At 40.9% G+C, this 6937-nt stretch overlaps 1 long non-coding RNA gene across 1 annotated transcript; it reads right to left on the bottom strand.

Annotated features, from left to right (window-relative positions):
- Positions 1-1550: 1550 nt before the first annotated feature.
- Positions 1551-2184, bottom strand: LOC122882388. Its single transcript, XR_006379357.1, has 3 exons — positions 1998-2184; positions 1831-1908; positions 1551-1746 (listed from the first exon to the last, which is right to left on the bottom strand). It is a non-coding gene; the product is annotated as an uncharacterized LOC122882388 (long non-coding RNA).
- Between the last annotated feature and the right edge of the window lie 4753 nt (positions 2185-6937).

Genomic DNA, 6937 nt, shown 5'->3' with positions numbered 1-6937 from the left:
AACACGGAGTAAGAGCCTTTCAAAGTCGGCTAGGCTGGGGAGCTCGTCATTAGATAAGACGACCGAGACGTTACTAGGGAGATTTTCCCCACGCAGCTCTAACTGTACCGCGTCCTGAGGATTCACGTATGCTAATGCATTTTGTAGTAACGCATCGGCATGCCGTAGAGCTGTATTGTAAAAAATGCTTTAATCCACTATTCCATCTGCGTTAAGAGAGGGTGGAAAGTTTAACAACTGTCTGATTTGATAATTTGCAAATCGGCTTCGCCGCACAACGCGTGGTTGTGGGGAAATATGAGCACCTCCTTGCTGCACGGGAGGACTGGGTATGCTGAGATTGATGTAGTTTGGAGGCGTCTGAGGGTCTGATAAAGTGGGACTTTGTTCGAGTTGGACATTATTTATTCTGATTGTTTCATTTGGTGATGATTCATTCTCCAACTGTTCAAGGTTAGCGAGAGCTTGATTTAAAGCAAGGAGAGGATCTACCGGCTGTTCAGAGCTGTTAGATGTAGCGGCTGCGTCGTTTTCATTCAAATCATTTTCAGTTAAATCGTTTTGAAAACCCGACGCATTCTGGAGATTTTGTGCTACTGAGTCTGTTAAACTCTCTAACAAATCAATAGCTAATAAGGTGTGTTGATCCATGACCTCATACAAATCAAACGCTTTTAAAAACCTTAAATCAGCATCATTGCAATTATACAGATGATAAAAATCACAGTCTGAAACAGTTTACAAATTGTCACTTTGTACACCTAACTTCTGACAGAGGAGCCAAAAGGCTCTAGACATCAGCTCCAATTGCTGGTGTGTAGCTTCGCAGCACCGATGACACCTGGATGGTCTGGACCTGGGTCTGTTTGCTGGAGACAAAAAAGAAAAAGAGAAACAAAAAAGAAAACATTAACTTCATAAACGGGCAGATTTCATAAACACAGCAACCCCTTAAGGCATGTAAACAAACAGCCAGACCGTGTGTGTGTGTGAGAGAGTCACAACTTGCTGTGAAGCCAAGAATAAGGACCAAAAACAGCTGTTTAAGAGAGACTGATGAGAATAACAAAAGCAAAAACCCCAGAATTTATAGCATCTTATTCGTAAATTAAAAAACACCAAGATAACGCTATAACTCAACCGTCACAATTAATAGCTTATAACAACACACAGTCAAATACAGGTTATGAAACTCCGCTTTTGTAGAAAGTTAATTTTTAAGCATGGCCTATTTAATTTCACACATACAAAACCTTCCGTGTATGCTTATGATGTAAAATGAGAGAAAAGGAACGTACATTGCTCCCTTCTGGGTAATTATTACATTTATACGGCATGATTGAATTGTCTCACAATGTACTGTAAAACAATTTAAAAAGCAAATAGACTTACAGCGTGCCGATGGAAATCCTTCGCTGGAAGCCCCGCGATCTCTCGGTATGGAATCTCAGAACTGGTTCTCCTGCGGTTGCGACCCGATGAGAATCCTGGATCCCTGTCCGCTGGTTGAGGCCTCTCCGCGGTCATCAGCGGTTGATTAGCGGGTGAGACAGACTCCCGGTGGCGGTTGATCTTCAAAATTCTGATGCGGTATCACATCAGCTGGATCTCTTCCGGTTAACCGGGCAGCCTCTAAAGAATGTATAATGTTTTGACTGTCTGAGGTATGCCCCGTTGCGTCATCCTGTGGCTGTGATGATGGCGATAACCCTTCTTGGAAATATTGGTCCAATTCGCCCCACAGATCTAGCATGAGAAAAAGTTTTTGATAAATATTCTGCGTAAGTTTTAGGTTTTAAAAAAAAACTGGTAAAAAATGTAGCAACTCACCGGGTACTGCCTCTGAAAGCACAGATGAGGAGTCAGTATCAGACGAGGTCTCGGATGTTGAGGTATCAGTTGATGAATCTGAAAGATATAATTTATAATCACGGTAGGAAATAAAAGTGTTTTAGATATTTCAGTATTAAAAATACATAATGTAGACCTGTACTTACCAGACTCCTCTGCTTGAAGGTTCACCCCTCCGTTTAGAGTCACTGCAAAGAATGAAAATTTCCCTATGTTTCTGCCTAAAGGTTTAAACGCATAAAATTTAGCTTTAAAGATATAGGTAATTTACCAGATGCTTGAGCCATTCTCCGCTGTCAGGTTCAGAAGTCCTATTCTCTGCGTCGTCTTTAACTAGTATTTATTTCCCCAAATACAGATAGATATGGAGACACAACACAGAGACCTCTCCACACACACACTATCCCTGCTAGATCAGAAGCAGCTGGTTATATACCTTGTGCTCCTCCAGGTACACAATACTATGTAAATGCATAAATTTCACACTTCCTTCAATCTTCTTGATCTTCACAGGATGCTGCATTCCATTCTCCAAGTTTTTAATATCCACAGTCACTAGGTACCCCATATCTTTATAACTTCCTGTGTGTGTGAAAACAATGCAATGACCAAACAGTCTATATCGACAGGATGCCGGTTCCGGTCTGCCAACACTCATATGCATACATTCCCATTTCTAGCTAAATTACCCCTAATTAACTGCAGATGCGGGGTGACAGCTACAGGGTGCCGACTCCGGCCTGTCAACACATAACCTCTTGATCTTCTCTGATTCCCGTGTGTGTGTGTGTGTGTGTGTGTGTGTTTGATGCAGAGATTAGCCTCTGAGATTTAACATTTAATTTTCTTTCTTGTCATTTGAGATGTTTATTATCCAGAGCTCCAACACGGGGCTTCACACAGAAACATACAAATGTACTTTGACATTTGACATCAGGCTCAGTGTTAAAGACACTTATTGTAATTTCCTATTATGATATTGTGAAACTTTAAAGTATAATCTTTTTTAAATATGCCTTAAGACCATAAAAGAGACATTTCTTGATCTGTCTTCATACAAAGGGCCTTCAGAAAGAGCAGGAAACATTGATCCTTTTAGGGACACAGGATGTATAGATGATTGATAATTGCCTTAGGCAGCTGTGTGGTTTTCTTTACTCTGTGTGTGTGAGGAGATTCACAAGCCGATTTCAAACTGTCTTTAGGGCGATAGTATTACAAAGGAAGATCTGACACCCTCATTTCTTGATCTTCACACAATCTGCACAGGAGTTGCAAGAGATGCTGCCTGTAGACAATCATTAACGGATATCTGGACATTTATTCAGCTTCAAAACTTTAATCATTTATTTTTTATTTCACATTTTCACAGAATCATCGGTGTGGTTTTCTTTACTCTGTGTGTGTGTGTGTGTGTGTGTGAGGAGATTCACAAGCCGATTTCAAACTGTCTTTAGGGTGATAGTATTACAAAGGAAAATCTAACGCACTCATTCCTTGATCTTCACACAATCTGCACAGGAGTTGCAAGAGATGCTGCACGTAGACATTCATCAACGGATATCTGGACATTTATTCAGCTTCAAAAGTTTAATCATTTATTTTTTATTTCACATTTTCACAGAATCGTCGCCTCACGCAAGCTCCTCCTAACCTATTTTCCCATTGGCTAACCCTCCCTTTGGTTCACGCAAACTCCGCCTACCCTCCCACATCTTTCCAATTCATTCACACCTCACTCTGCACCGGACAGACAACAGAGAAGGACGTGTCTTTTGCTCCTGAAAGATTAGATTTTACAGATGGTAAATTTGTCAATTATTTTTATACTTTTGATACTATTGATTTCACTTAAATTATTGAATTACTTAATCATATTATTTAATTTACAGGGTTTTTCATTCCCACGCCTACTTTACTCCCATTCGCTCCTGCTTACCACGCATGCTTCACGCTCATTGGCTCCTGCTAACCACGCCTGCCTCACGCTCATTGGTCCACGCATAAGGCCACGCACTTCGGCATTACGCACTTCCGACGTGGCGCACTTCCTGTGTGACGCACTTCCGGGGGGTGGGAGAGACATCCGGGGGGGGGGCTAGTCAAAGGTCACCATCCATCATCCTTCAATTAAAAAGTGGCAGAAGGTATATTTTTATCTCTCTCTTATGGGAAAAGGATGACATGAAGTTATTAATGCTGACACAGAATTTCCTATTGGACAGATAAGATGAGAACCAGTCTAGTGCAGTGTCAGAAATGCCCACCCAGTGCCTCAGTCTATCTAAAAGAATGCCATGATCAATAGTGTCAAAGGCAGCACTTAAGTGCAGCAGCACAAGAAATGAACACATGCCTGCGTCTGCATTCATTAAAAGGTCATTAGTGACTTTGAGAAGGGCTGTCTCAGTGCTGTGGTGTTGACGAAAGCCAGATTGGAACTTTTCAAAGGTATTATTGTTTTCCACAGCAGCAAGAAGCTGCTTAGATACAAGTTCTACAAGAATCTTCAAAATAAAAGGCAATTTGGAGAATGGGCGATAGTTATCCAGGAGGGTGGGATCAAGCCCAGGTTTTTTTAGGACTGGCTGGACACAAGCAGTTTTAAAGTAAACAGGGACGCAGCCAGTAGACAGCGAGCTGATAAAAATAATTTGTAAAAGGGGCACAATACAATCCATAACTTCCAATAAAAACCTAGTTGGGATTATGTCCAGAGGGCTGGAGGACACTCTCATAAGCGACATGATATCTGTCAGTTCAGGCCGCGTAACAGCAGAAACATCTAACATCTAAAAAGGCAGGATTGGGGTGATATCAGATCTTATTAACTCCACCTCTCCAGCAAAGTGCAAAAGAAACTTTTCACAATCAGCATCACAATCAGCAGGGGCACAAGGAGAGGCTGGGTTAACTAACTGATCCACAGTCTTAAATAGGAATCTGGGGTTGTGCTGAAGGGCCGAAATAAGTGCAGAGAAATGACATGTTCTTGCATTTGCTAGACACAAACCTGTCAGAAAAGGATTTATCAATTGGCCTCATCATCAATATTTTAGAAGCTACAGCAGCCTGACAAGCAGCCAGCTCCTTGATACTCAATACTAAAGTCAATACTAAAAAGTTTAGACACAAAGACTTCAACAAAACAGATGTGGTTTTGTGACACACTGGAGCACATTCTGACAATTGATATGCTTTACTCTGAGAAATATCAATTTCTACTCCTTCAGGCGAACACACAACAGTTGCACCCAGTTTACTTAACAAATCTTTCCCTAATAAGGAAATAGGAACTGTTGAATTCACAACAAACACAAGTTGTAAACTTCATGCACCTCCACCCACAATTGTGGTTCTTTTTGTGGGACACCTGTAATACCGACAGACTGGATAGTTTCTGTACTCAAAGGGCAATTTAAATCCTGTTCTTTTATACATGATATGGTTCCTGTAACTATCAACTTTTTCCTTCAACTTTTAAATAAAGTTTTGGTAATTGTAGCGGTGTATTAGATATGTGTACTGCATTTATCATAAACTGAGAACTATCCATGTCCCACTGTCAGTCTCCCTGTTGGTTTTGTGCTGTTCTCCACATGAATGAAGCTGGCCTTTGTTCTGTTTGCACTGAATTCTGCAGTGGAGGGGTCACTTGACTCTGCAGCTGAGTCTCTATCCCCCCTCTTCTTTCTCTTTCTCTCTCCTGATCAGCCCTTTTTCACTTGACTCTGCAGCTGAGTCTCTATCCCCCCTCTTCTTTCTCTTTCTCTCTCCTGATCAGCCCTTTTTCATTCACAATCTTTAGACCAATGACGTTGTCTAAAACAATAATTACAAACATCTACAGGGAGCCTCGGTCTCCAACCTTTTGGTGTATTACTAAAATCATGTCCTCTCCTTGTAAGACTTCCAAACTCAATCCTAAATATTGAGAAATCCTGCTGTTTGTTAAGCCTCGACCACGTCCACGGCTGTGGCTTGCTCCATAATACCCTTGTACTGCCATTAATGTTGTCTGTTGTATTGTAGGATCATACTGAACAGCTTGCAGCTTCACTTTCGGGTTTGTAAATAACGTGATGGCATCTAACTCTCAGTAATTCTGCTGGGTTAAATGAAAACACAAATGGTGCTGACAACTTCAAAGTGTATGCCTCCTGCTGTCCTAACCCATTAATCACCATTGACATGAAGAATGGATCAGGCTTTTCTGAAACCTCTAATTTTGCCTGTTCCTTCCAACATTTCAAAAACCTCTCTGCATACTTAGAAACCTTTTTTTTTTTTTTTTTACAATTAAGCACGTGTGTTACATCTTGACTGGCAGTTGTGTTTTCTATTAGAAATACTTTAAGTTCTTCTAGATGGGCTTTTTATGTTTGTCTTTTAACCATGGATATTTCTCATCATTCTTCAACAGGTCCATCATTATCAGAATCCAAGGTTGAACATTTTGCAATCAGCATCTTAATGTGGTTAAAATGTACCTAACATCTTTGCCTGACATTGCGCCATATAATAAAGCTGAAGTCCACCAATTAATAAATCCTAATGGATTTGTCAAAGGATCGGGAGCATCTTGTGAAGTGGGGCAGTCAGCTTCTTTGTTTCTCTCTCCTTATTATAATACAATATCGAGTGAATCCACTCCATAACTTCTTTCACATCCATGTAGGAAAGGTGACACCGATTTGCTGTGTACTGAGTGCAGTCCAAACTATTTCAACCTTTTACAACCATCAGCTTGATATTGCTCAATAGTCTTGTTAAAACACTTCAAGATTTCATCCGCTATGACTGAGTCTTCCTTCTTTACTGTATCACCTCTCTTCTTAATGGCCAGTATTCTCTGAAATTCAGCCTCCATACATTCTTGCACAAATTGTAGTTTACGCTCATCACACTTGTTCTCATCACTCCCATAGCCGCTTCAAACACCTTTATGCAATTATCAAACCACAGTCGCTCACACTCACCCCTTCTGTCACAAGCGGCTTTTCTGAACCTAAATGCAGGACACACGAACAAGAAGGGAGGTAAGGTTGAAACAGTTTTATTGTGTAGATAGTGTGGGGTATGCGAG

This window comes from Siniperca chuatsi, linkage group LG10 (genome assembly GCF_020085105.1).
Source record: "Siniperca chuatsi isolate FFG_IHB_CAS linkage group LG10, ASM2008510v1, whole genome shotgun sequence".
NCBI lineage: Eukaryota > Metazoa > Chordata > Actinopteri > Centrarchiformes > Sinipercidae > Siniperca > Siniperca chuatsi.
Note: the sequence above shows the minus strand (reverse complement) of the source record. Positions and strands in the feature narration are given on the sequence as shown.